This window comes from Lepidochelys kempii, chromosome 2, assembly GCF_965140265.1.
Source record: "Lepidochelys kempii isolate rLepKem1 chromosome 2, rLepKem1.hap2, whole genome shotgun sequence".
In the NCBI taxonomy this organism is placed as follows: domain Eukaryota; kingdom Metazoa; phylum Chordata; order Testudines; family Cheloniidae; genus Lepidochelys; species Lepidochelys kempii.
Genome location: NC_133257.1, coordinates 255,061,576 through 255,089,326, shown reverse-complemented (window position 1 = coordinate 255,089,326; position 27,751 = coordinate 255,061,576). Strand labels below are relative to the sequence as shown.

At 44.3% G+C, this 27,751-nt stretch overlaps 1 protein-coding gene and 1 long non-coding RNA gene across 19 annotated transcripts in view; one reads left to right on the top strand and one right to left on the bottom strand.

Annotated features, from left to right (window-relative positions):
• The window catches only part of PRKAG2 (protein kinase AMP-activated non-catalytic subunit gamma 2), a 386,863-nt gene that overhangs the window by 100,747 nt on the left and 258,365 nt on the right, over positions 1-27,751 (bottom strand). The gene's annotated exons all lie outside the window — the stretch shown is intronic.
• The window catches only part of LOC140907811 (uncharacterized), a 45,785-nt gene that overhangs the window by 7,157 nt on the left and 10,877 nt on the right, over positions 1-27,751 (top strand). For 2 of the 5 annotated variants that reach the window (XR_012157641.1, XR_012157637.1), the window contains exon 3: positions 13,530-13,570. The exons of 2 other annotated variants lie outside the window; for them this stretch is intronic. This is a non-coding gene — a long non-coding RNA (uncharacterized lncRNA). Of the gene's footprint in view, positions 1-8,223; positions 8,706-13,529; positions 13,571-27,751 lie in introns of those variants that run through there. One more of the 5 variants, XR_012157639.1, reaches the window with a different exon arrangement.

Genomic DNA, 27,751 nt, shown 5'->3' with positions numbered 1-27,751 from the left:
CCTCTCAGGGGCGCATATCCATGGTCTCTCGAGACTGAAGGATGCCTACTACCCCACCCTGAAGCAAATACTCTCCAGCAACCACACACCACACAACAAAAACACTAACCCAGGAACCTATCCTTGCAACAAAGCCCGATGCCAACTCTGTCCACATATTTATTCAAGAGACGCCATCATAGGACCTAATCACATTCGCCACGCCATCAGGGGCTCGTTCACCTGCACATCTACCAATGTGATATATGCCATCATGTGCCAGTAATGCCCCTCTGCCATGTACATTGGCCAAACCGGACAGTCTCTACGTAAAAGAATAAATGGACACAAATCTGACATCAGGAATCATAACATTCAAAAACTGGTAGGAGAACACTTCAACCTCTCTGGCCACTCAGTAAAAGATTTAAGGGTGGCAATTTTGCAACAGAAAAGCTTCAAAAACAGACTCCAAGGAGAAACTGCTGAGCTTGAATTAATATGCAAACTAGATACCATTAGCTTGGGTTTGAATAGAGACTGGGAGTGGCTGGGTCATTACACATATTGAATCTATTTCCCTAAGTTAAGTATCCTCACACCTTCTTGTCAACTGTCTAAATGGGCCATCTTGATTATCACTACAAAAGTTTTTTTTTCTCCTGCTGATAATAGCTCATCTTAACGAAGTAGCCTCTCACAGTTTGTATGGCAACTTCCAACTTATCTGTATGTGTGTGTGTGTGTATATCTATATATCTTCTTACTATATGTTCCATTCTATGCATCAGATGAAGTGAGCTGTAGCCCACGAAAGCTTATGCTCTAATAAATTTGTTAGTCTCTAAGGTGCCACAAGTACTACTGTTCTTTTTACTACTACTAATACATCTTTAATCCTAATCTAGACAAGCTTTGAAGCTATTACAATGTTAACACATTTGGGTTTTAAACCAACAGTGTTCAAAATAATTTAAAACTTTAGATGCTATGAGCCAGATTCTTCATTATACTGCAGCCCCTCTAGTTTGATCTGTTTTTATTGTGTAAAGGAACAGTGCTCCTGCCATACATACTGGTATCTTTCTGATATACTGTAATTTCGTAAAACATTTGTTATCCATTATTGCAAAACAAAACTTAGTTGTTTTGCACTACAGTGAAACAGTAAATGGTTGGTTTATTTTTGAAAATATATATTTTTGAAAATCGTCTGAGCATTTTCCTTCTGTGTTAGGTTACAGCTCAGAAGTTATTAATGTCTTAAAAACAGGGGTTTACAACCAGAATGCTGACACAGTCAGAACCTTAATACAGTTCTGCTAGCAATCTTTATGGAGGCAAAGTAAAACAAACAACTGAAGGTTAATAGAATAGCAAAAGTCATAAAAATGTGATGTAAACAAAATAATTTTGGGAAGGGGAGAGCTTAAATTGTAGTAGCAAATTGCTTACTTTTTATTGCTGTGTTCTTTCCCTAACATTTTAACATTATAATTAATGGGAATTATTCATATTCTGAAGGAGAAAGTCTATCCCCTGGATTTTATATACAGTTATAATTAATATATTAAAACAACATTTAACATTTTCATCTCCACAGCACTTTACACACATTAATTAATTCCCCCAAGCACTTCTGTGATGCACATAAGTAAGTATTATCCCAACTTTTCAGACGAGGAAATTGAAGCAGGGAGGGTCTGATTTGCACAAACCCATAGAGGAAGTTAATGAAAGGGCTGAGATTAGAATTGGAGAGCTCTTGGCTCCCAGGCCTGTGCTCAGGCCAAACAGCCCTGCCTGTCTATGTATTGCCATGCTGGAAACACTGTTTTGATTCACAATTTTATGCCCCATGAAAGCATCATGGAGGTAGAATGTTAAGTATGGTGGAAACAGGATAGGAAGGAGCAAGTACCTAATGCTGCTAAACAGTGGCCCCTTAACTCAATTCAGGATCACTCACTGGCTCTGAAGAAATCCCATCCAGTCCTGCTTGGGTAGCAGATGCTATACCGGGTCTGAGTTGGGGAGCAAAATAGGGGATCCTAGGAGCTTTGAGACAGACATATTGAAAGGTAAACCCAAACACCAGAAAGGCCCAAAGCTGCATTCTTTATTGCCCAAAATCTAATTGATTTCAGTAATGGTTTTGGTTGTGGCTTAGGCCCTAAATGTATGAGTGACAATTTCAGACTTAATATGTACAGCAATCCATCATATGTATTAAAAAAAAACAACCTTAAATGTTAAAGAGTGTGGAAATGGAAAGTAACGTATCCACCATATTTCTCCCTACCAACTACACACTCATTATCACTCCGGCCCATTGGAGCCGTCCAGATTTTCTTTGTCTTCATGCAGGTGTTTGGGAATGAGTGACAGGGGATGGATCACTTGATGATTACTTGTTCTATTCATTCCCTCTGGGGCACCTGGCATTGGCCACTGTCAGAAGATAGGATACTGGGCTAGACAGACCTTTGGTCTGACCCAGTATGACCGTTTTTATGTTCTTATTACCATTTTGGGGTAAGACTGAACTCTTAATTATCAGTGTGTATACACACAGATATAAAAACATTAAAAGGATTTTTTAAAAGTTCAACCAGTCCAAAAACGTGAATCCAAAAAACTTAAAAAAAAAATTTTAATTTTGCAAAAGGCTTAAAAATTCTCTTTCATAACAGGATGCAGCCTGTCAAATTTCAACTGGTTTGTTTTGGTTTTTTTGCCACATTAGAGGAGGCTGAACATCAGCCTTATAATAGAAGGCTTGCTTCATCTTAACTATTAAGAGATGACTCATCTCTCCATATTAATAAACTAAAACGTATTAGTGATATTTACACTCTTACATTTACAGCTCTTAATCACTTTAATAATCACGTGGAAACATAGCTGTTAAATTTAAAAACATGTCATAATAGAAATTTCTACTCAAACCCATATATGCTTTCAGCCATTAGCATGTAGCCAATAAATATAGCCAAACAGTAGATCCCAATGAATTTAAAAATCAGAACTAATCCTTTTACTTAATTTAATTGCTTTTCAAAAGTTGATGGGTAATTTATAAAAAATATTCATCAGTTACTTTTCTCATACACCAAGAGACTGCTTCTGCACAGATGTAAGGATCCAAGCGTACTTACAACTAACAACTGGGAACTTGGCATGAAGAACTAGCTCCATCATCTCATCTCCCATGGGACTCTAATCTATAGGAACATATGGATAACATTTATTTGCTTTTCGCAGGAGATTAAAGAGTACACCCAGGTCACAATTCAGCAAAGCATAAAAACATTCTTAAATCCATCCATGTTTAGGAATGCATTTAAGCACATTAAGTTTAAATGCGTGCTTAAGCAATGCCTAAAGTTAAGCAGGTATTTCCATGCTTTTCAGAACAGGGATGGACTGCTGAATCAGGGTCCCAATGCAGAGGAATGTCGAGTAATCACTAGAAAGCAGATTCTGATACCACTTACAGTGGTGTAAAACTGGAATAACTCTGTTAAAGTCTATGAATCTAGGAATATTCTTAAAAGGCTGAAAACAGTTCTAGGTTTTGCCAGTGTTGCCATGAGTAGTTTTCTGGGTAAAGCTTTTTCTGTTAAGCTTGAATGCACTGGAGTCAGTGGCAAAAATCCCACTGGGCTTAATGGGACCAGGATTTCATCCCATGTGATTATTCTAGTGGTTGCCAGGTCTCATAAGGACTTCTAACAGAGGATACTTGATGTTTTGTGGATTACAGTTTTTGAACTGGGTGCAGTGCAGTGTCTATATTACAAAATAGAGCTGACTATTAAAATAAGTAAATTTATTATATATGCTCCCCAGTGTCCACATCATCCAACACATTAATATCAAACAGAGATGGGATAAAACTGGGGGAGGTTTTGGCAAGAGCTCATTTCTTCTGTTTTTGCCTGCAACCACCACCAGGGATGGTGTTGGCTTTGGGCCCCATTTTATCTAAACTCTCCAATTTTAAGGCAATTTATATACAGTTTTGGATCATCTCTAGAAACAAATTTTTAGGCTTAGTATGTAAATTCTAATTGAATACTCTGAGTGTTTCCTACATAAGAGTGGGTTAAATCACCTTCTACAAATAAACACATCTTTGTTTGCCTTTTTCCCAGAGAACCAGCTTTCACTTTAAATTAAAATACTCTAAAGCCAGTTGTGTTTGAGTAATACAAAAAGTTACATATTAATCTACAATGACTAGGTAAAGACTCAGAAAAACTTTGTTGCAAACTACAAGTCTGTATGAAACAGATTTACTAAAGTATTGCAAGAAAAGTCTTAGCTGTCCTTCATTAAAGAAATGTGCATTCCCAGACATGCATCAAAAGATGTTTGTTTTAAAGCATTTCCACTACTCATTGCTTCCTTAGCAGAAAAGGCATTGACATTAGTGTTCCCGTTATGCTTGGGGACCCAATTGTACAACTGATAGTTTAACAGTAAAGTTTAATGTCCTTGCAAGTACTTCAAAGAAGAGAAAAAAACCCTTGCTTTTTGAAGTCTAATAGATTTGAGAGCCACAAGAAGGAATTCCCATCTAAATGCAAATCAAGGCACAACCATTTTGAATGCACGAATAGTTACAAATGGTAATTTTCCCACCATTTGTTAATGTTACATGGTACAATTACAGTCTTACACAACTGGAGTGTTTAACAGCTATTCTCTTCAGAATGCAACAGTGCATATTTTAGTTTTCTCTAGTCATATAATAAACCCAAAATATTCTTATTATGTAGCAATGTGTTTAAGCAGATTTAATTTAAAACATTGTTATTCCTTGTTTCTGGTTTAATTAGTCTTGCTCCAGAAATACATAAAGACTAAAGTGGTCAGAAAAGAAAAAGGATTAGATCTGCTCGCTGAACTATGAACAAAATCTCCTACTTGTCTGCTACAGTGTGAATTGTGGAGAACTGATTTTCATAGTTTATTAGCAGCCTGATGCACTGGATGTAGTAATGCTGAGGTTAGCACCACGGTGTGGGTCCTTATCTTTCCCCATACAAAAATGGGAACTGCATGTAACTATACAGTGAACTTTGGACACAACACACATTTCATTTACAGGGTGCAATCCACCCGAGTGCAAAGGGATGGTCACAAGCTCCTCAGCACCACTAAAACCCTGGAGTGTATGGGTGGTTTTGCACAGAACAGCTGTGCAGGAAGTGTGGAGTTTCCAATAAAGGATCTCTTTACACAAAAGTACACAAGTCCAGATTTCCCAGGGAGAGCAGATTTCACGATCCATTATGCATTTTTCATGGCCACAAATTTGGTAGGGCCCTATACATTGATGATATCAACTGAAGAAAAGGGTCCCAGTTTGACGGTATCAGGCTGTTGCCTTTCAGCAAGGCCAGGCCCAATCCAATGCTTCCCCAGACAGTGGACTAATTACCAGGCCTACCTTGGCATGGTCAGAAGTGTATGTCTGGGGACAGAGTTAGAACTGAAGGCGCTAATGATTCATATATTCCTGGAAACACTGATTACCATCAAACCGTTCTGGCAAAGGATACCCAGGGACGCTACTGGGGGTGGATTCTGCAGGTTGTGCCCACAGCGTTATATTCTCAGAGCGGTGCTGGCTCGCCTGCTCCTGCAACAGTTGGTTCTCAGCAATTGCACAACTTAATCCTGTTGTGCTAGGCTGGCAGCCTGGAGGCAGACTGCCCACTCAGTCAAGCCTGGTTCTTCTTGGAGCCGAGATTGGCCAATTGGCTCCATCCATATACCTTTCCTAGGCCAACCTCTTAGGGTAATGGTCTGCACAAACTGTTGGGGCTGGGATATTGGCACCGGGTCTAGTGGATGGAGCAGGAGTTAGTTGGGAGTTGGGCCAAGGGTCAGAGCTGAAATCAGAATCATGAGTTGAACCAAGAGTCAGAGTTGGAATCTGAGACTGGGAGCAAGGATCAAGAACCTGGAACAGGTCAGAAAAGCAGAAACAAGGCAGGGAAGCAGTAACCAGAAATCAGGTGAGAAGGCAGGGTCCAGTGTAGCAGGCAGGTAGAGCCCAGATGTGTGGACAACTTTCTTGTTTCTTTCTGAGTTGGAGTAGGAAGCCCTCACCTATCAGAGATCCTGATGTTTCTCCAATCAGACCCTGGGAGAGGCTTGCCTGATGTAGTTTCAGGTTTCATGGTCTCTCCACTCAGTTGGTTAGTAGCAAGCCACTGGGTAGGAGCAGGAGGTGACCACTGATTGGGAACTCCACAGACCCAGGTGCAAGACTCATGGAGTGATGACATTCTGCACCATCCCCAAAGAAATTAGTAAGGAAGGGGATGTCTCATCCAAAAAACTGCGTTCAGCTGTTTTTCTTCCCTGTCTGGAGGGGATGTTATAAAATTGTCTCTTGTCTTAAAGGGCTTTTGAAACATTAGATGCTATAATTATTGTTATTTACTGATTGTGTGCGAAGGTGGTAGCAAACAAGACATTCCAGTTTGTATAGAACGCAGCGTCCCAACCTGTTACCAGAACAAATCCCTGAGAACACTGCACACATCAATGCTCCATGCCCTCCACTGGCTCACTTCTGGTGTTGAGAACAGAGCATTGAATTAATCTGAAAGGTCCTCAATGGGTTGGACCTTTCCATTCTTGACCCACAGTGACAACTGTGCTCTTCTGGAACAATGCAGCTAATTATGATGGAGGACAAAGCTTGTGAGAGCCCACAATTGTGAAATGACCAAGAATTAGTGGCCATCACAAACCTTACCTCTTTCTGCTCTAAGTGCAAGGCACATTTCTTTGGCTTTGCTGTCTCTAACAAACTCATAGCAACACATTTTTTTTTTTTTTAAAGAAACCTTACCAATACAAGACCCTCCACTGCACATGACTCTTCCCCTGGAGAGAAGAAGATAAGAGAATAAACAACAAGTGACGGATATGCAATCATGTTGTTTGATTCACTTACTGGAAAGTCCTCAGAGAATAGGTGCTGACTCCATGGGTGCTCCGTGGCTGGAGCACCCACAGGGAAAAAATGGAGGGTGCGGAGCACCCACCGGCAGCCCCTCCCCCATCAGAACCTCTCCCTCACTGTGCCTCCCACCTGCCACAATCAGCTGTTTTGCAGCGTGCAGGAGGTTCAAGGATGCAGCGTGTTTGGGGGAGGGGGAGGAGCAGGGCAGGGATATGTCGGGGAAGGGGTGGAGTGGGGTCTGGGCCTGGGGCAAAGCTGGGGGAGAGCACCACCCCAGCACATTGGAAAGTCAACGCCTGTGCCTCAGATACTATGGCGATGAGCATGATATAAGAACCTATATAGAATAGTATATAGAACAGAATGCCATTTCCTAAACTGCAGGGCACATCCCCCCAGGGGGCACAAAGAACTAGCTGAAGTAAGGGCACAGAAAATGTGTAAATTAAGATGTGTGTGTATTTAATAACATACAGCAGGGCTGAAGAGCAGCACAATTGGTTTCATTTTGCTGAAGGGTGATTTAGCTTTCAAAGGTTTGAGAAATTCTGGCCTTTCAGAAGAGAGAAGTTTAAGGACAAGTTCGACAGTCTTCAGAGCATAATGGAAAACCCACCTGCTCCCACCATATTCAAAGAACAGAAAATCTCATGTATGTGTGCACACACAAATAAATTAGGAAGCAAAGTGCCCAAGGACTGGGAAAAAATAAAAAAGGAATTCACAATAAAGTCTGACATTGATAACATGATGCCAATCTTAATTATTGTATTTGGCATTTAGAGGCTATGGTTGATGGGCCTCTTAGAAACAGCACATTTTTCATAATTTTTTGTGAAGAAAGGCTTCCCTGAAAGGGTTTTTTCTCCATCTGCCTTGACACATCACTAGAAGTTTGTATTCACCAGCAGTCCCAAGTAGAATTGTTTAGATGGGGAATGCTTTCCCAGTTTACCACCATTAAATAGTCTCCCAGCTGCAGCTGTTCTGCCATCCTTATCCGTAATAGATATAATATTAATTTCAGTAGTTAAAATATTAAAACAGTAGGCTACATTGTGCCTTCAATTACACCTGTGAATCTCTACTAATTTCAGTGGAAAGTAGGGGTGTAATAAAGAATTTACCCCGTTGTGAACAATTAAAGAAACTATCACCATCATATGTGAATAGTAAGCTCAGAGTCAGGAATGAGGAAACTGGATGAAATGGAGAACTTACTATTCTGAAGCATTTTTACTATATTTTCCCTACAGTTCTATTGTTGAGAATCTCAGAGAATCGATCCTCCTCCTGAAGCCACTGGGAGTTTTGCCACCGACTTCAATGGGAACAGTAACTGATCCATAACAGAAAGGCTAACTTCAGGACTCTGGAGCAATTATCTTGCACAAACATAGAATGCCCTTACAGCATCGTGCCACTGAGTTAAGCACAAAACTTGCATTTTGGGCCAGAAAATTTTGGCATCTTAGTACAGCTCTTCCAACCAATATGTAACAAAAATGTAATGCTTTTGGTGAACATGTCTACAATATATAAAATGGAAACCATTTTAACCTGTTTTGCTAGTAATAAATTAGGACACGCAAACACATGGTGAAATTGTTTTTGAGTACACATTTCAAGGCTGAATTGCAAAGGTTATATATTTGTGGGGAGAGAGCTAGAGGTATCTGGTTAAGATATCTGATGCTATAATACACATTACATACATCTACAAATGTAGGAATATTACTGTGACCCAAAAAACTCTCACTGCCAACTGGCAAGGGAGTTAAAAGAATATCCTATACATTCTGGCTCATCAAAGAATGTCATATGATGTCTTAATGAAAGCCAACATCATGCTTGTTGGTCATTATTATCAACGTGAAATGTTTGTACAAATACTACATAAGGAGCTATGTACGTATACCAAAAATGTGTTTTAAAGACTGTATCAAGGCAGAGTTGACAAACAGGTTTTCTAGAAAAGACAAAGGGGGTGATGTCTTTTATTGGACCAACGTCTTTTGGTGAAAGAGACAAGCTTTTGAGCTACATAGAGCTCTTTTTCAGGTCTCTTTCACCAACAGAAGTTGGTCCAGTAAGAGAAATTACCTCACTCACCTTGTCTCTCTAATATCCTGGGACCAACATGACTACAACACTGCAAAAAACATGTTTTGTGTCTGAGGAAAGATGTTTATTCATTTGTCTCTGTCAGCATGTGAATAAAGCATTGTAAGCTAATACAATGGCTACACATCTACATATGAAGTAAACAGGGGGAGATGAAATCAAAAGGGCAGCAGCACAGCACAATGGGAACTATCCTGACTCAGTACAGACAATGAACTTTAGGGATATAAGAAGGCAAAAAGACACCCTTTGATCTTCCAACTGGAAAGTAAACAGGCAGTGTGTTTACATTCATGAAAACTGGATCTCTACCTACCTCCGTGGAAAATGCTGCAAAAGGCTTTAGGTGAGATAAACTTCTTTCGACAGGCAGTTAGCTTGTTAAACTAAGTTTAGTCTCTAGAAAGCATGTTATGATTTTTTATGTACAGTAAAAGCTGTTTTATCCGGCATGTTGGGGGAATAGGAGGTGCCAGTAAGTGAAAAATGCTGTTTAACAAAGAGGGAGGGAGTTTGGGTGTGGGAAGGGGCTTGGGGCAGTGGATTGGGGTGCGGGAGGAAGTGCGGAGTGCTGTATTCAGCGGGCACTCACGTCAGGCAGCTCCCCACAAGCGGCGAGCTGTCCGGGCTGTTCCTAGGCGGACGCGCGGCAAGCAGCTTCACACGCTGCCCCAGCCCTGCCCCAAGCATTAGCTCTGCAGCTCCTATTGGCTGGGAACCGTGGCCAATGGGAGCTGCGAGGGCAGCGCCTGCGGGAGGAGGCAGCGCGCAGAGCCACCTGCCACGCCTCTGCCTAGGAGCAGCCCGGACAGGTCACCGCTTGTGGGGAGCTGCCCAAGGTGAACGCCCCCTGAATCCGGCACCCCACGCCCCAGCCCGCTGCCCCGAACCCCCTCCTGCACCCAAACTCCCTCCCAGAACCCCTGCTCCACATCCTCTCCCACACCCCAACCCACTGCCAGCCCCATGCCAAACCAACTATAAACCCGGAATTTCAGTAAAGATCAGAAATGTTGGTTTATAGAGATTTCTGGTTGGTGAAGTGCCAGATAAAACAGCTTTTACTTTATTCCGTTATCCTTACTCACTATCTCTTGAATCTTTGATCATTAACTTCTTGTTAAATGATGATCCTGAGTTGAATCATACAAGGTAGTGTGTACACTGTTCCCATAGGGCAGAGGTGGGCAAACTACGGCCCGTGGGCCACATCTGGCCCGCAGGACCGTCCTGCCCGGCCCCTGAGCTCCTGGCCAGGGAGGCTTGCCCCTGGCCACTCCCCCGCTGTCCTCCCTCCCCTGCAGCCATGCTGCTGCACGAGCAGCATGGCTTGCGCCCACCCACCTGCCAGGCTTTCCAACAAGCCTGTCCTGACGCTCTAAGCAGCATGGTAAGGGGTCGTGGGGGGGGCAGTCGGATGGGGCAGAGGTTCGGGGAGGGGGGCGGTCAGCAGACAGGGAGTGGGGGGGTTAGATGGGAGGGTCCTGGTGGGGGAAGGGGGAGACAGGGGGGCTGGATAGGGGGTGGGGTCCTGGGGGGAGGCAGTTAGGGACGGGGGTCCTGGGAGAGGGTGATCAGGGGACAAGAAGCGGTGGGGGGGTGGATGGGTCAGGGTAGTCAGGGGACAAGGAGCAGGAGGGTTCTGAGGGGGGCAGTCAGGGGGCGGGAAGTGGGAAGGGGCGGATAGGGGGTGGGGGCCAGGCTGTTTGGGGAGGCACAGCCTTCCCTACCCAGCCCTCCATACCGTTTCACAACCCCAATGTGGCCCTCGGGCCAAAACGTTTGCCCACCCCTGCCATAGGGACAGCACACCAAGTATTTTGGTGAGTGTTCAGTGGATATGCTACTACAAGGGAATGCTTCAAAGGGTCTCGGGGCTGGAGTACACCTATTGTTAACTTGCAAGGCAAAATAAGGGCTGACATGGTCCAGAAAGGAGTGTTTTGGTGACTAACAGGATGATGGTCAAAGGCACATCCACAGGGAAAAAATGGTTGGTGCTGAGCACCCAGCGGCAGCCCCCATCAGAACCTCCCCCTCCCCCCAGAGCCTCCAGCCTGCTGGCGGGCTCTGCCCATCAGCACCTCCCACTCCCTCCCTGCTGCAATCAGCTGTTTTGTAGCATGCGGGGTGGGACGGGGAAGGAGTGAGGACACGGCGTGCTCGGGGGAGGGGGTGGAACACGGCAGGAAGAGGTGGATGGGGGTGGGGCTTTGGGGGGAAGGAGTGGAGTGGGGTTGGGGCCTGGGGCAGAACCAGGGGTTGAGCACCCCTTGGCACATTGGAAAATCGGCACCTGTGCTGCTGGTGACAGGGAACTGATACCCAGTTACGCACAAGCAAGTCTCCCTCTCACTCAAGGCGGGGGGGAGTGGTAAAAATGTGATTCAGAGTCCTGGGTACCTCAGAACCATCACAGTTACCTAATATTAAAACCTGTTTCAGATTTTACATGTCCCCTTCTTATATGTCTGTACTGTATATCCTTAAAAATGTACACTGTAGGTATACACACATGCTCTGCTCAGTGCTCTTGAGTCTGAAGCCTGCTCCTCTTCCTCTTTCAAACCTACATAAACTGACCTTGTCTCTTACCATAGCATGGGGAGTAGGCAAACTAGCTGACAAGGAGCTGTAGCAGGAAGATGACAGGCAGAGATTTAAATTGATATTTGCAGTGCAAGCCAACACACAGGGTTGTGTGACAAACCAATTTAAATTATACTTACGGTGGCACTCCAAAAATACTGTGATGTTCAAAATGGGCAAGGGAAGAGGGTTCTTTACCTGTGAGCCTAGCCTACCCCAGGCTTCATCCTGACCCACTGAAGTCAATGGGATTATTTATATTAAAGCTAAGCCCTTGCTTCAGTGCCTTGCTGGACGCAGGCCAGAATGCTAGGTACCCTGGAGAAGTTAGCCCTGTGTGAATAACCCATAGGCTCTTAATTTTTCACTTTCAGCAAATATTTTGAGTACCAAATAAATGAGGTAAAACAAGTACTGCTCCACAGCTGGCCAAATCTGATTTAAATTCAACAAATTTACTATCTGCCAAATATTATTTACTACCATAGAGCCTAGGAGCCCTATTCATGGACCCTGACCCCATTGTGCTAGGCACTGTATAAACAAACCATTTGATTTTAAAGCCTAAAATGACTGGATCACTTTACTTAGGTATATTTTTTGATTAAATCAATTTTTTTCTTCATCATCATCATTGTCCAGGAGAAAGGTGGGTGAGTAGATATTTGATACCAAGACTGATGGACATTTGTGACAAGTCTGCAAGGCTATATTATAAAGATAGCTGGGTAAAAAAATGCATACTTTTAGTCTCAAGCCCAATACTGACTCATCCATAACCTTGGTAAAATAACTCAGAGAAATATGTAGTTTGGGCTCTGGAGCTTTGACTCTTTCCAAGGCTGACAGGGAGGAAGCACTACAATGACCTATTGAGGTAAGTGGTTTGTTTCACAGCTCTCAGAGCTTTGTACTAGCCTAACTGAGAGACTACCTCGCTCCCTGTGCCATATTGCCACAGTTGTGATCAGTGAAGGTGCTCAAGCAAGTGTCTCTTTAGTATAAAAGAGAAGAAGCTGCTGACAGGGCAGTCTCCGTGAAGGGCCCTCTGATTTTGGCAATTTTGGATTGAGGGAGAGAGTTCCAGATATGTTGTCCTTCATGGCGTACTTACTGCAAGATTCCTTTGGAGAGACAGGGATACAATGAAGGAAGGAGGGTTGGTTTGGCTTTGATGTTTCTGTAGTTGGTTATTCGTTGTTATTATTTTAACTTACGAAGGTGGAGAAGCTGGTTTTAATTTTATTTTGACTGTATTTTTAACTTTTGGCAAAGTCACCTAGAGCTCAGAATAGGTGGTGGTGTTTGAGGGGAATTAATATTTATTATTTTTGTAATAGGTGTTATTTAAAGCTCTCTGTAGATGCCAGCCCACACCTCTGCATTTATGTTTATGTATCTAATGTTATTTTCACAACCACTAGAGCTAAAAACATTTATTTAAAGTAAATAAATAAAAGCCTACATAGTGGTTCACAATTTCATAGCCAGTGAACATGTATGCGTACTAATTTGTTCATTGTGCTTTTATCAGAAAGTTGTATGCTAATTATTTGAAAATTATCAGTTCTGAATATATTTCTGAATTGTTTAGGAGGAAACTCTAAACTTGGGGAGCCAGATCAGTGACCTACCTCAGTAGTGATCCTATATGTAAATCTTAACTTCAAGTCAGAGTCTAATAACAGGGTGGCGATCTATACTACTTTATCTCCTTCCTTAGCATTAAATAGTTAGATAGATAGCATATATTCCTATCTATGATATTTATATGGCCCTTATTACCATAGTATCCGAGTGCCTCACAACTCCATGTGAGGTAAGGAAATATTATCTCCATTTTTTATAGATTGGGAACTGAGGCCCAGATCCACAGATGTACTCAGAAAGGTAAGTCCCAGTTTTGGGCATCACTGTGATCCACAAAAACCTCACTCAGTTGCCACCTCATCCTGTAGGTGCCTACACTTAGTGGCTACATTTTTGCTATAAAAGTTCTCTGCTCGTCTGAGTTTCTGTCTCTGCCATATTCTAGAAATCCAGATGCCTATCTCCCACTTCAGCTCCAGTGAGATCCACGAACTGGGGGAAGGTAGGCAGAAGAGCGCATATCTCACTTGTGAGACCCAATCTGGTAGATGACCTCTAAGCACACCTGCCAGGTTGGGTCTCATTCAAAATCTGGGTGGGAATGGTGACTACGTTACCACTTTTAGCCAAGTGGTTAGAACTATTCAGCTGGGATGTAGGAGAGGTACACTCAATTCCCCTCTCTGTCTGAGAGGGAGAAAAGATTTGAACTGTGGTCTCCCACCCTTCAGGAGGGTTCTCTAACCACTTAGCTATGGGATATTCTGATGTGGGGCTCCCTTAATCTCTCCACTTTGGATAAATACCTAGAATCACTGGGCAAAAAGAGAGAGAGAGTGACTCTACAGCTTGGTGGTTAGGGCACCTACCTCGCACCTGGGAAGTGGCAGATCTAGGGTCCAGTCACTCTGCTCCAGTGATTCTATTTATACACAGTGGAACAACTTCAACATGACAGATTAAAGGAGTCCCATATCAGAATACAAGAACTGGATGTGTAAAACCCCTTGCCCTGATGTTGAAGGGGGACTTCTTCCATGGCCCCTAAAGCAAGTAGAGTCTGAACTTCTTGTGGAAGCAGCAACTCATGAGAGGGCACCTGAAAAGGGATGGGACAGGTGGGCAAGTAGAGGGGATTAAGAAAAAATGGATAGAGTATCCCAACTGCATAGTGCTTAAGACCTATTTGTCCATGGTTACGGCTTCCCAAGCATTGAGAAAGTGGGATAATCTGGCCCCAAATGGGAGAGAAATGACAGGAAGATCGCCAGTAACTTGACTGCTGTCCTCAAGGCGGAAGTCAAAAGGGTTGCTTACCAAAGGATAACTAAGGACAAGTTGGCTGGTTGGAGTTGGAGCCAGAGGGTCTCTTCCTCTGATTTACATCTCCTCTTTGGAAAGACATGTTGCCTAGAAGTGTAAGTAGGTTGCTTGTAGTACTGTTGTAATACTGCTTGCCTGTATTACCGTTGATACTGCTGTGATTCCTGGGCCCTGTCCTGCCACTCTTGCAGGCTGGTGTATAGACTCCTAACAAACAGAGTGTAGCACGGGAGTCCTTAAATGAGTGTAAAATCTCTTCAGTTTTTTCAAAGAACAGAAACTGATCATCCAAAGGGATGCTGGATGTTAGGGGCTATACTGGAATTTTTGTGACCAAGAGGCTCTTCTAGTTGTTATTGCAGATGCTGTACCCTAGAAGAAGCATCTGCTGTGTCAAGCACCAATGGATCATTGATGTGACTGCTAGATGACCTTCTACCAGAAAAGCTTTAAACTCTTCCTTTGCATCTTCAGGGAGTTTTTCAGTGAATTTAGATGTGATTCAGTTTACAAAGTCATTCTTTGATAAAAGAACCTGCTGATTAGCTATGTATGTCTGGAGAGACAAGGCAGAATAAATCTTTCTCCACAGCAGATTCAAAACACAGAGGATCCCCCTCTGGGCAAAACCTTAAAGTTACAGAAAACAGGAATAAACCTCCCTCTTAACACAGGGAAAATTCACATAAAACTAAAGATAAACTAATCCGCCTTGCCTGGCTTAACTATACTGGTTGCAATACTGGAGACTTGGATTAGGATGGGTTGGAGAAGATGGATTACTGTCTGACCTCTCTCAGTCCCAAGAGAGAACAACCACTGTAAACAAAGAGCACAAAACAAAAGCCTTCCCCCCGCCCCGCCCTCAGCAAGATTTGAAAATATCTTGTCCCCTTATTGGTCGTTTGGGTCAGGTGCCAGCCAGGTTAGCTCAGCTTCTTAACCCTTTACAGGTAACAGGATGTTGCCTCTGGCCAGGAGGAATTTTATAGCACTGTATACAGAAAGATGGTTACTCTTCCCTTTATATTTATGACAACATTGTAGTTAGTACTGTAAACGCCCCACAAGATGTTGAGTGGACTATGTCGACACTCAGTGCCAGGATGGACTTCAACACTGGTGCCAAAGCATGAAGTATCATTCGTACCCTGTCAGAGAAATGCCCTGGTACCAAAGCTGTGGGTGCTAAGAGAGACACCATTGTTGAAGTTGAGGCATAACTGAGTACTGACATGGAGAGTGTCAGTGCGAAAGACGGTACTGAAGTCACATCTTTTGTAGGCTTCCTAGCTGGTACCAACACCAGCACAGATGGTAGCCTGTGCACTGAAGCAACAGATCCAAATGAGCCAGCAACAGTAGGGGCATCTCCACTACAAAGGACTCGTGTACCACAAGAAAGCCTGGCTCGGAGAGGCAAAGCAAATCAGTTGCTGCCTGATAAGCCTGTGAACTTGTTGGTCCTGACACCTTCAGTGCTGCAGTTGTGTGCATTGGTTCCGGACACAATGGCCATTCCACAGCTGGTACTGGACTTGACAGTAAGGTACTGATATGTTCTTGCTGTGATACTGGGGAGATATAGGTTAAGGGCCCAGCTCCACCCTGAGTACCTGAGGAATCCTGGTGATGTTTCAAGCCCTTCTTTGAGAAAGAGGAGAAAGTCTCTCCTCAATCTGGAATAGTTTTCGTTTGTTTCATGAGTCCTCGTTCATGGAGGCCCCAGGGAGGAAGATCAGCCTTTTTCTCCAAGTAAAGTCTTAGTCATGAGGCCTGTCAGAAACCACTGTAACCTCAGCAGCTGCATGAGGGGCCAGGCAATGCAACGAAGGCCCTGGGGCTGAAATGGGCCTCATCACCCTCTGCAAGAGGTGCTATTTAAGATTCAGATATCTGGCTATCTGCGTTCTTTTACTGAAAGAATGGCAAATACTGCACCTCTCTTTACTGTGTCCCTTGTCTAGACACAAAAGGCAGTGCATTTGGGGGTCATTATTTGGGATAGCTACCCCATATGACAGGCAGTGCTTAAAGCCTGGTGAGAACATACCACAGGGCTTCATATGAAATGAACTAACCACTGGGTACTAACTGCTAATTACTAGCTACTCACAAAAAAGGCAGGGAGAAAACTCATTGATGCAGTAACCGCAAGGTAAACCTCACACTGAACTTCAACTCAGGCCACAGGTGTTGAGAAGGAACTGAGGAGGATTGGGCCAGCGCTGCCCTTATGTAGTCTTGGGAGAGGCCACGAGGAAGTGCAGGGCGCATGTGTCACCCTGATGGGTTCTACTACAGAAAGCCCTCTGGCTGACTGGAATACACATTTGTAACCACTCAAGGAACTCTCAGATCCCAAGCTAATGCTCTAACCATTAGACCACCCAACCTCACTCTGGATCAAATGTTCTTTGTATCCCAATACATTTCCACAAGACTGAAACAGCCAAATGCTGATGCGTCTGCTGAAAGGTATAAAGAGCGGGCAATGGTATTCCCTCTTCAAAGTGTAACCTCCATATCTATAAGTGAGGAGAACTGTTTGGTGATCAGCTTGTGCTGCTCTCCCTTTGTACCGTCATGGTGGCTAAGATCCTCTTGGTTGCTCATGCTGTCTATTTCTGAGGTTAAACACTGCAAGAGGAAAGACCATGCGTTTTCAATGGAGGATTCACACATCTGAAAATTGCTCCCTCCAGAGGTCCATCAGAACCAAAATTTGGTAAGCTTCAGGTCATAGTGTAAAACTTAGGGGCTAGGACAAGCTCTTGATTGACCCCACTGGAATGCTTAACAGATGTGAGCCGGTGAGATGCCTGTTACTGTATTTTTTCTTTTGTGGGACTATTTCTTTGTAAAGGGCAGTGATATAAGGGGCCCAGGTGCTGAGGCAATGGGCATCATTAAAATTTCTAAATAAGTAACAATCCCCAGGCTTAGCCAGTAGACCCCACCACCAGAAGAGCATCAGGGTGGTACCTTTGCAGCCACCTGCTCTTACTGCTCTCATGGCTGCCCAATGATTGAGCCTGACTTCACCAATTGTATCTGACTCTTTGTGGCCAAACTATCATCTCCTTCCCTGATCCTTGTCTTCCCCCTCTTTCTCCTATTCTCTTCCTTCACTCCTCATCTCCAATTTCTTGTGCTTGCCTCAAATTCACCACCTGTTATTCCACTCCACTTCTGCAGTCATCTTCTCTTCTCATCCCCAATATCCCTCCTAGTCATCTTTTAAATCTTTTAACAAATACATTTATATAAGCCCTGATCCAGCAAAGCATTTAAAGCATGTGCTTAATTTTAAGCACGTGAGCAGTTCTTGTGAAGTCAACAGGACTATTCATGTGCTTAAAGTTAAGCATGTATTTAAGTGTTTTCCTGGATCAGGGCCATAATCATTTTCTAAACACAACCAAACTACGAACCAGCAAAAGACGTACATAGCAACCCAGAGCAACCACAAAATTACGAATTATTGTAACCTTCAGCCAACCTTCCCTCAATGTCCCTCCTTCTGTGTGTCGTCATCACTAATAGTGTTATGGCTACACTTAGACACTATCCTGCAAACACTACTGGAAGAAGTACTTACAACCATGAATAGTCCTGTTGATGCTCATCATAATAAGTACCACATGTGGTAATGTTTGCAGGGTCAGGCCTTTGCACAGTAAGCTCCTCAGGTCAGGGATCCAGTTTATTATTTGTCTGCACAGCACCATGCACACAAAACTTTAAATCATAATTTTTAACTTTTTCTGTTATGGGGCACAGGGAAATGGCACATTTCTAGATTCTCCCAAAGGTCCCCACTTTCAGCCAACTTCTAATCTGAAAAGTAATAATAAATAAAACTTTAAAAATTAATAACTTATTTGATTGTAACACTACATATGCAAGCGATCAAGTTAAAAGCTCTTCTCTCCAGAGAATTCTGACCCTGTCTCCTTGTTGTCATGACCTCCCTCTTCCCCAATACTCCCCGCCTTATAATTTAGTATTTTTACTGATTGTGCCATTGTTTTGTTTTTATATATTAGATTGTGAGATCTACAGGGCTGGGGCCTTGTCTTATTTTTACAACGATAAAGAACTGTGCACATCTTTGGCACTATACAAATCATTGCCATCGTAAAAACACATGACCTGACCCTTAGTTCCAGTTGAAAACACTGCTGTGAATATGCTCAAAGAATAAATATTTTGTGTTCACTGCACCAACACAATGAAAACATTTTTCCAAGCTGCTGCTGAGATGGTATCTAGTCCCATTATGAGTCAGCACCCCAATGCAGCTGATTTTCCAATTGCCAACTCTGGCTGCTTGCCATATTTTTTTTTTAAAGGTAGACACAGGGTCCATTTTAGAGAGCTAAATGCTCCCTTCCTGCTTAGGCAGAAATCTGCAAGATCCAAGTATCACAGGGAGTGGAGTGAAGCAAGGTGTGTTCAGGGGAAAGGTGGTTGTGGTATTTTCCCTTCCTTTTTGCAGCAATCTTTTCATAGCTGCTGAAATAGACCCTATTTCTCCTAGGCAAGGGATGAGACTAGGAAAGGAGGAGGGGAGGAAGAGTCATAGGAATGGCCACTTGGTACAGCACATTTCCCTTCAAGGCCAGTCAGGACTTACAAGTCTTAAAACATTGTAGGTGATTACAGGCAACGTTGTGGAGAGGTCCTGAGATATTGCGTGTGGGGGTACAATATGCAGCAGTGTCACAAAGGCAGAAGAGGGACTGGGAAACCTGTGGATGGTTAAGAATCCATAGATTTTTCTCCTGTGGATCCCAGCCTGCACCCCATTTATGGCTGCCAGTTCTGCTCCACATCTGGGTCAGCAGTTAAGAGGGGGTGACACAGTGGAATGGCAAGTTCAGGTTCTGTGGGATCTGTGCTATGCTTTTCATGAAGGGGTTTGGTCCCGAATCCCTACTCTCTTGTAATGAACAGCTTAGATGGTAAATAGTTTTCTGTATTCTTGCCTTAAACTGCAAAAATATAGCTTGCAAATCATCATGAACAGTCCTTCCTTTAGATGCAGTTTTATGCTGAACTGGGCAGTACACATTACATTACTGTTATAACATGGCCTCCTTTCATGAGATGAAATGGTTACTTACTGTAACTGGTTCTTCGAGAGGTGAGGCGGACGTTTATTCCACTTAGGTGTGTGCACCCAATGCATGGGAACCAGAGAATTTTGCCTTGCAGTACTCAGAGGAGGCAGGGATTGTACCTCATGGCCATAGCCCTCCCCTGGCTATAGGAGGAGGGTCTTACCAAATACACAGTCCATTTTGGTCAAGTTCATGGTCATAGGAGTTTTAAAATAGTAAATTTCATGATTTCACCTATTTAAATATGAAATTTCACGATGTTGTAAGTGTAGGGGTCCTGACCTAAAAAGGAGTTGTGGAGGGGGGGTCTCAAGGTTATTGTAGGGGGCGGTTGCGGTACTGCTACCCTTACTTCTGTGCTGCTGCTGGCGGCTGTGCTGGCTGGAGAGCTGGAGAGCAGCAGCTGCTGGCCTGGACCCCAGCTCTGAAGGCAGTCCCGCTGCCAGCAGCAGCGCAGAAGTAAGGACGACATGGTATGTTATTGCCACCCTTACTTCTGTACTTCTGCCTGCAGAGCTGGGCCCTCGGTCAACAGCCGCCGCTCTCTGGCCACCCAGCTCTGAAGGCAGCAGTGCAGAAGTAAGGGTGGCAATACCATACCATGCCCTTTTGTATTCCTGCTGGCAGAGCGCTGCCTTCAGAGCTGGGTGCCTGGCAAACAGCTGCCTCTCTCCAGCGCCCAGCTCTGAAGGCAGTGCAGAAGTAAGGATGGCAATACTATGACCCCCCCCCTAAAATAAACCCCCCTGAAACTCCCTTTTGGGTCAGGATCCCCATTTTGAGAAACACTGGTCTCCCCCATGAAATCTATATGGTATAGGGTAAAAGCAAACAAAAGATCAGATTTCACTGGGGGAGACCAGATTTCACAGTCTGTGACACATTTTTCATGGCCATGAATTTGGTAGGGCCCTATATATGCGACAGTGCTGCCTTGACCCCAATTTAGTCCCTTTATACCACACGCCCGGAGACTAGACTCCGATGCAGAGGGGACAAAGGGTGAGTTGTGGAATACACATCTCCATCATATTTTGAAGAACCACAGTTACAGTAAGTAATCATTTCTTCTTTGACTAGATGCAGCTGTGTATTCCACTTACATGACTCACAAGCAGGACCCACTTGAGGTGGATCTCAGAGTCTAACAAACATTGCAGAACCACCTTCCCAAAGTTCACAAGAGTTTTTGGATGATGATGTATGGCATAATGGTTCATAAACATATGTATTGGTGACCACATAGCAGTTTTGCAAATGTCCAGTACTGAGCCGTTGCTTAGGAACATTATTGATGGAGCTTTCACTCTCTTAGAATGAGCTCACACCCACGGGGGAGGCATAGTCAAAGGTATTTTATATGTAGTCTTGATACAAGATACTTTCCACCTAGAGATTTGTTTGTGAAGAGACCACTTGCCCCCTTCATACAATACACATATGACATAAACAGGCAAGGCAAAGCATGAAATGTTTTAGTCCTTTCCAGGTAGAATTTTAGACATCATCAGACATCTAACATGTGGAGATGTTGCTCCTCTGAAAATGAATGTGGCTTAGTAAATAACACAGGTAAATATACCACCTAGTTCAAACAAAACTGAGAGACTACTTTAGACAAAAACTTTAGGTGCAGTCATTAAGTCACTGTTTTTGGAGAACTGCATATAAGGATGATCTACCCTCAGAGTCTGCAACTCACAGACCGTCCTTGCGTATGTTATCACCACGAGGAATGCATGTTTCTGACACAAAAAAGAGAAGATGCCTAAGGCTGGAACAGAGGTTCCATCAAAGCCACCATGTTAAGGTCATTCAGAGAAACCAACTCTCATACCAGGGGATGGAGACAAAGAAGCCCTTTTAATAATCTTGCAAGCAGGGCATTGGAAAAAGCTAAATCTTCCATGAACAGGGGAATGAAACGCTGAGATAGCTGCCAGATGCACCCTTAGAGAGTTAAGCACAAGGCCCGATGACAGAAGATGCAGCAAGTATTCCAATATATCCTGAATAGAAGCCAACATTGGTTGAACTCTGAATGCCAATGACCACAGCAAGAATCGCTGCCATTTAGCTGAATAGGCCATTCTGCTAGTGGGCTTTCTAATACAGAGTAGAACCTTCAAATAGCTGCCGAACATTGCTCTTCCTCTTCATTCAATCATGGAACAGCCACACCAAGAAATCTTAGAGCTGAGTCCGAGAGGTCAGGATGGAGAGGAAGGGATATGGGAGGCTGAATAGATAGCATGAGAAGATCAGAGAACCAACACTTCCTTGACCACACTGAGGCAATGAGGATGATCTTGGCCTGATCAGCTTTCAGCTTGAGGATGACCTGTGGAATCAGAGACTACTTATGCATGCTGATGTGGGGGGAGACACAATGTAAAGGGGGGCCATGTGACCGCCCCAAGTGTCACCTCTGGGAGGAAACTTCCAGCCCCACCTCCCTGGGCAAGGGCAGCCAATCCCGTTGGCTCCTGAGGGGCTAGGGCCACAGAAGCGAGGAGCATGTACCTCTGGGCCGCGCCAGTACCACCATGTCTCTGCTCTGGCCAAATGAGTCAAAATGGATTCCTGGAAGATGCGAAAGGAGGTTAGGTTGACTGGCTGAACCCAGGACCCAAATGCCATCTCCTCTGGGACTTATGGGTAGTCCTCATGGGTGGTGGGTATAAAGACCCCTGGCGCTGCCGCCGACCTGCCATCGGATACCTGGGCCGCGGGGGCCTGCCCCTTCCCCGAGGTCCCCACTGCCTGCTGATGCTGCCTGCCTGACATGTCAGGGGTGGTGGGCCCGCAGCTCAGCCTGGTGTGGCTGGGGTGGGCGGGCCAGGGCTCCTCCAGTTGCGGGGGGAAAGGGGGAGCTCCCTCAGGGCTTCTGTGGGGGGAGGGGGGAGGGACTCTGGTGTGTGAGGGGGCGGGGCCTGGACCGGCGGGCTAGCCTCCCCAAAGCAGGGGTTCACCCGCCACCCATAGTAGTCCTGCTGTTTTGAGGAAGGGGAAGACTGTCAAAACGGGTGTTGTGGGTGGTATTCTTGCTGTTGCTGAGCATTCTAATGGTGCCATTGCACGGCTAGTGTATACATTCCCAAGGAACACAAGGTAGGCCCTTGAATCCTTGAAGGAGAGCAGAGTTTTGTCTATAAAGAGCAGCCAGCTGTCAAAGGGCGAGTCCTCTATAGCCTGCTGGGAGCAGTGCAGCCAGAACTCTCTTCTCAAGGTCACCGCTGAGGTCATCACTCAGGCCAAAGTATCCATGACATCTAGCATGGACTATAATGATGTCTTGGTCACCAACCAGCCTTCAGTGATGAACACCCAAAATTCCTTCATGGAGGCTTCAGGCAGCTGAACTGTAAACTTACACATAGCTGCCTCAATTCACAAAGTCATATTTGGACAACAATGCCTGAAATCTGCATTTTCAGGGACAAGGAGGTATAGGTCTTTTTACTCACTAAGCCCAACCTCTTAGAGTCCTTCACCTTAGGAGTGGACTAAAATCTGTACGGCCAACCTCTGTCATTCACCAAAGTTATGATCAGGGAATTAGGGGCTGGGTGGGAGTAAAAGCCCTCAAATCCTTGCACCAGTATAAAGCACTGTTTCTCTAAATGCTTTGCAATAGATGGCATTCAAGAGCATGCTCCAAAGAACTTCCAGGAGTGCACTGTTAATAAAGAGGGCCACTCTCCCAGGGCAGACTGTTACAGGATGTCCAATAACTGATGGGTATTCTCCTGCAGGAGCTATGCCTGAATGACCAAGTAAAAGCAACCACACACCACAAAAGTTCCTGATAGTTCTCAGGTGCGGAAGGAGAGAAGACCCAAGCACTGCTGAATTGTCTGGGGACAAAGAGGAAGTGGTTAACTGTGCCAGAGCCAGAGCCCATTCCTAGAGTGGCGGACCTGGATGGGATGCCTCCAAAGGCTCCACAAGGTGAAGGCTCACTGATGCCTAAACCTGTGATGGGATGATGGCCCCAGTCAACAACCTAACCAGTGATCTCACCTTGGAATGCGATGAGGAGTATGACCTCTGTGATCGAGGAACACCCCACGGATTCCATGGAGACCACTAGGCATAAGCATAGGGCATTGGTAGCCAGTAGGCGCCAAGCCACCGGCCCCCATCCCGACCATGAGATGAGTACCAATCCTGGTACCAATGATGCTCCAAGAATGGGCCACATGACACACTGTACCTCAAAGTAGCACCCTGTAACCCCCATATTCATCATTTATATATGGTTGTGACATTTTGTACAAAAGCTTATCTTGTAAGGTATCATATGAAAAATCATGATTTGCTGAAACTCATTTTTCTGTCAAAATGTGTATATCATCATTGTATATGGAGTTATGAGATTTTGCTATATGGTTGTTATGGAAATATGTGGGAGACCCACAGCCAGCACTCCAGTGCCAACAAAAGAGGTGACCTGCAGTCAGACGGGTGATAAGCGACCATTACTGGCCATTGACCAGCAGGGGAACTGTAAACAAGAGAGACAGAAACAATTCAATGAGAGAGAGTTGCTAGAGCTCCACACAATGGGGACTGCTTAACCCAGTGACTCAGCAGGGCACGTAGAACATGTAATCCCTGACTCCATGTTTGAGACAGTATCTTTCCATGTACATGGATTGGGGGTATAAATTGGAGACTGTGACATCAGCCTCTCTCCTCCCCAAATACTCTAAAGGCAAAAAGAATGGGAATTCAGCCTGTATACTAAGAACTGTGAGCTGCTTATAATGCCTAATAGGGTGAGAAAAACAGCTAGATTCAAATCTTCCCCAGTACAGAGTTTAGAATTTAGACTGAAATTTTACCTTTTCTTTCTTATGTAATCAACTCTGACCTCTATGCCTAACATTTATAATCACTTAAAATCTATCTTTCTGTAGTTGTTAAACTTATTTTAATATTTTATCCTTTCCAGTTAGTTTGTCTAAAATCCTTGGGGAATCTGCTCAGATTACAAAGGCTAGTACATGTCCACTATCTTTTGATGAAATGGTGAACTAATTAATAAGCTTGCATTGTTCAAGAGAAGGTCTTAAGCAGTGTAAGACTGTACATTTCTGGGGTGCAAGTCTGGGGCCTGGGGGGATTTGCTGGTGTCTCCTTCTGTATAGTTAATGAGTGACTTAGAGAGCATTCATGCAACTTAAGTGGGTGTGTCCCTGTATGTTGTAGGCTGAGTGATCACAGCACCTGGAGGGGTTTGCTGCTTCTCACTAGTACAGCATCGTAAGAGACAGCCCAGGGAGGACAGTTAAGGGCACAGCCTCCCCACTATTCCAGGTTTCACCCCGGGGATCCGTCACAGCCCCCAGTGTAGGCCAGGCACTGGAGAGCAGGAGGATCCTGACCTCAATGCCAAAGAGTCCTGGGATTTTAGGGCTAAGTGTGGAGCTAGCCCTGAAGGTGTGAATAACTGATCCACCACCCAAAACAAGGGAGGGACTGGCACCGATGGTGAAAACAGTACCCCTGGCACTGAATGCATCTCCATTGGTTCCAGTGCCAGGAGAAGCATCTGTCTTGTAGTTGGTGGCAGCACCGATGCAGCTGATGGTGCCAAAGTGAAGGGCAGAGATTGTTGCCAGGGTAATGTTGGTGGAGCAAAATGAAGCAGTGTTGAGGAGTTTACAGGTGCCGAGGAGGCCCCTTGTGGTCAGCCTGGCACCAACCCCACTTCTGTGGTCTGTGTCAGGGAAACATCAGGATGCAGTGAATATGGACCCGAAGATTCAGCAGCCCGTCCATATAGCAGGGCTGTAAACGACATAGCCCTGGTAAAATCAAGGACAGAGGTCGGGATGGAGAGGCAGAGGAGGTCAGTTGCTGCTTGATATGCCACCTGCATCAACACATTTGGTGCTGGCATCACCCTCATCAGTACCGGACTCCACGGATGCCCCAGAGCTGGAAATGGAGTTGACAGTATGGAGTCCCTGACTTCCCTAAACAATGTTTGAACACTAGTGAGGGCATCACCAGGGAAATACTTAACTAAATCTGACTAATACTAAGGGTACTAACTACCTATATACACCTAGAGCAGTCAGTAAAGAGAGAGAGCGATTGTGAGATTAAGAACCACATGAAGCTCCAACTCCAGCCCTGAGCAGTAAGAAGGAACTGAGTGGTCAAGGCAGTGCTGCCTCACATAGTCAGTGGAGGGGCTGCGGCGACATGGTGTGCGCACCGCCTCCTGCGGGTACTGCTAGGCAAACTTTTCTGACTCCAGCGCACTGGGTGCACACACATCTAAGTGGAATACACAGCTGCATCTACTTGAAGAAGTAGTTCTAACTCCCTAGCAAAATAATGGAACAAATATTACATGAAAAACAAAAGTCACACAAAACCTAGAGGAAAACTGAGCCATGAGAAAGGAACAGCACAATCAATGTATAATGACATCTATCCAGCCCATCAATCTTTATTCATCATCCTAGACACTATTATTCACTCCAATAATATAAAGGTATTTCGGGGAGCCAGATCCTTAGGACTGCCTTTCAGTGAATGGCATAGTGCAGAAAACAGGATGTTAAAGGTAGTTTGGCTTTAAGCCGTCTCTATGACTTCCTGATTCTGGGTCAATGAAACTGGTCCCGAAGTGCAATATGAAGCAGACTTAAAGCTGTTCTGTTCTAAACTGCATCAGCTGTCCACAATCCCAAGGAGGACATTACAGTAGATGAGGATTGGCTGGTTTTAGCAACATCCCAGCTACACCCCCATTTCCCCTGGCCATGTTTCCTAAATCTGGGGCCAGAAGGGATAAGCATATTAGGAGCTACCATGCTGGCTTTATGCCACCTGGAAAGTCCGTACATTGAGGGAATCCTCAGGTAGCTGGTCAAATTAGATGTATGGCTGCGGAGGGGAGGAGACAGTATCTTACGTATGCACTCTGATTTCCTTAGGGCAGAGAGTGTGCCTTTATGGAATGTTATTTCCCTACAGGATCAGAAGACTGATTGCTGTGGCTGTGAATGCTATTAGAAACTAGTGTATAACTACATCGATAAAACTATATTTCATGATGGTATGATTGTAGATATTATTTTCGAAACCAAGTAAGTAGTTTTTTAAGAAAGAGGTATAGCTGGAATGGTACAGCCCAATGTTAGCACATTTTTTCCTAATATTCAGCCTATATTTTTCTTATTTTCATCACACTGCTCCTAGTTATAGCCCCCTCGCCCTGTTAAATATTCCCCTTCACCACTGGGTTTGATTCTCCCCTCACACAAATCTGACCCCACTATGACTCCATTGAATTCAGTGGAGTTATCAGCGATACACACTTACTCAAAGGAGAGAAGAATCAGGTCACTGATATTTAAACGTTTCAGATACTCGTAGATAAATGTTAATACCCCCACTTAATTGTCAGATAGCCAACTATATATACTCTTTTTAAAAAGCTATTTATTTATTGGGTTTGGTAACCAATTTATGAAATACCAATCATGGACTACTGTCAGATAAATGAACGTATACACCAGCTTTTAACTAACGACAACTTTCACATGGACTGCAACTGTTTCACTGGCAGTTCAGTTTAAATAAGGATGGCCTGTTAGGGCCCACTGAGATCCATTAGGCTGTGTAATAATCTTGCACAGAGAAGTAAGCAGTGGTCACCACATAATCTGAGGCATTTAAAACTAGACTGGCTATAACCGTTTTAGGAAACGTATTGCAGGAAAGACTCCTGCACTAGCAGGTAACAGACTAGATAATTATTAAATCCTTTCATCTCTAATTTCTGTTATCAGTTTACAGCAGTATAAATCAATGCTGAGTCACAGTAATGTCTTGGCACACTAATATATTGCCTTAAATCACCTGAATGCTGAAATTCTGAATCTCTGTATAGTGAAAGAACAGACTCCCTTTCCCCCAGCCATGAGGCTTTTGTAAGACAACTTCAGATTCATAGGTCAGTTCCAGTTCTCTTCAGAAAAGTTAAATCTCTACAATAAAGCAGCCTGAT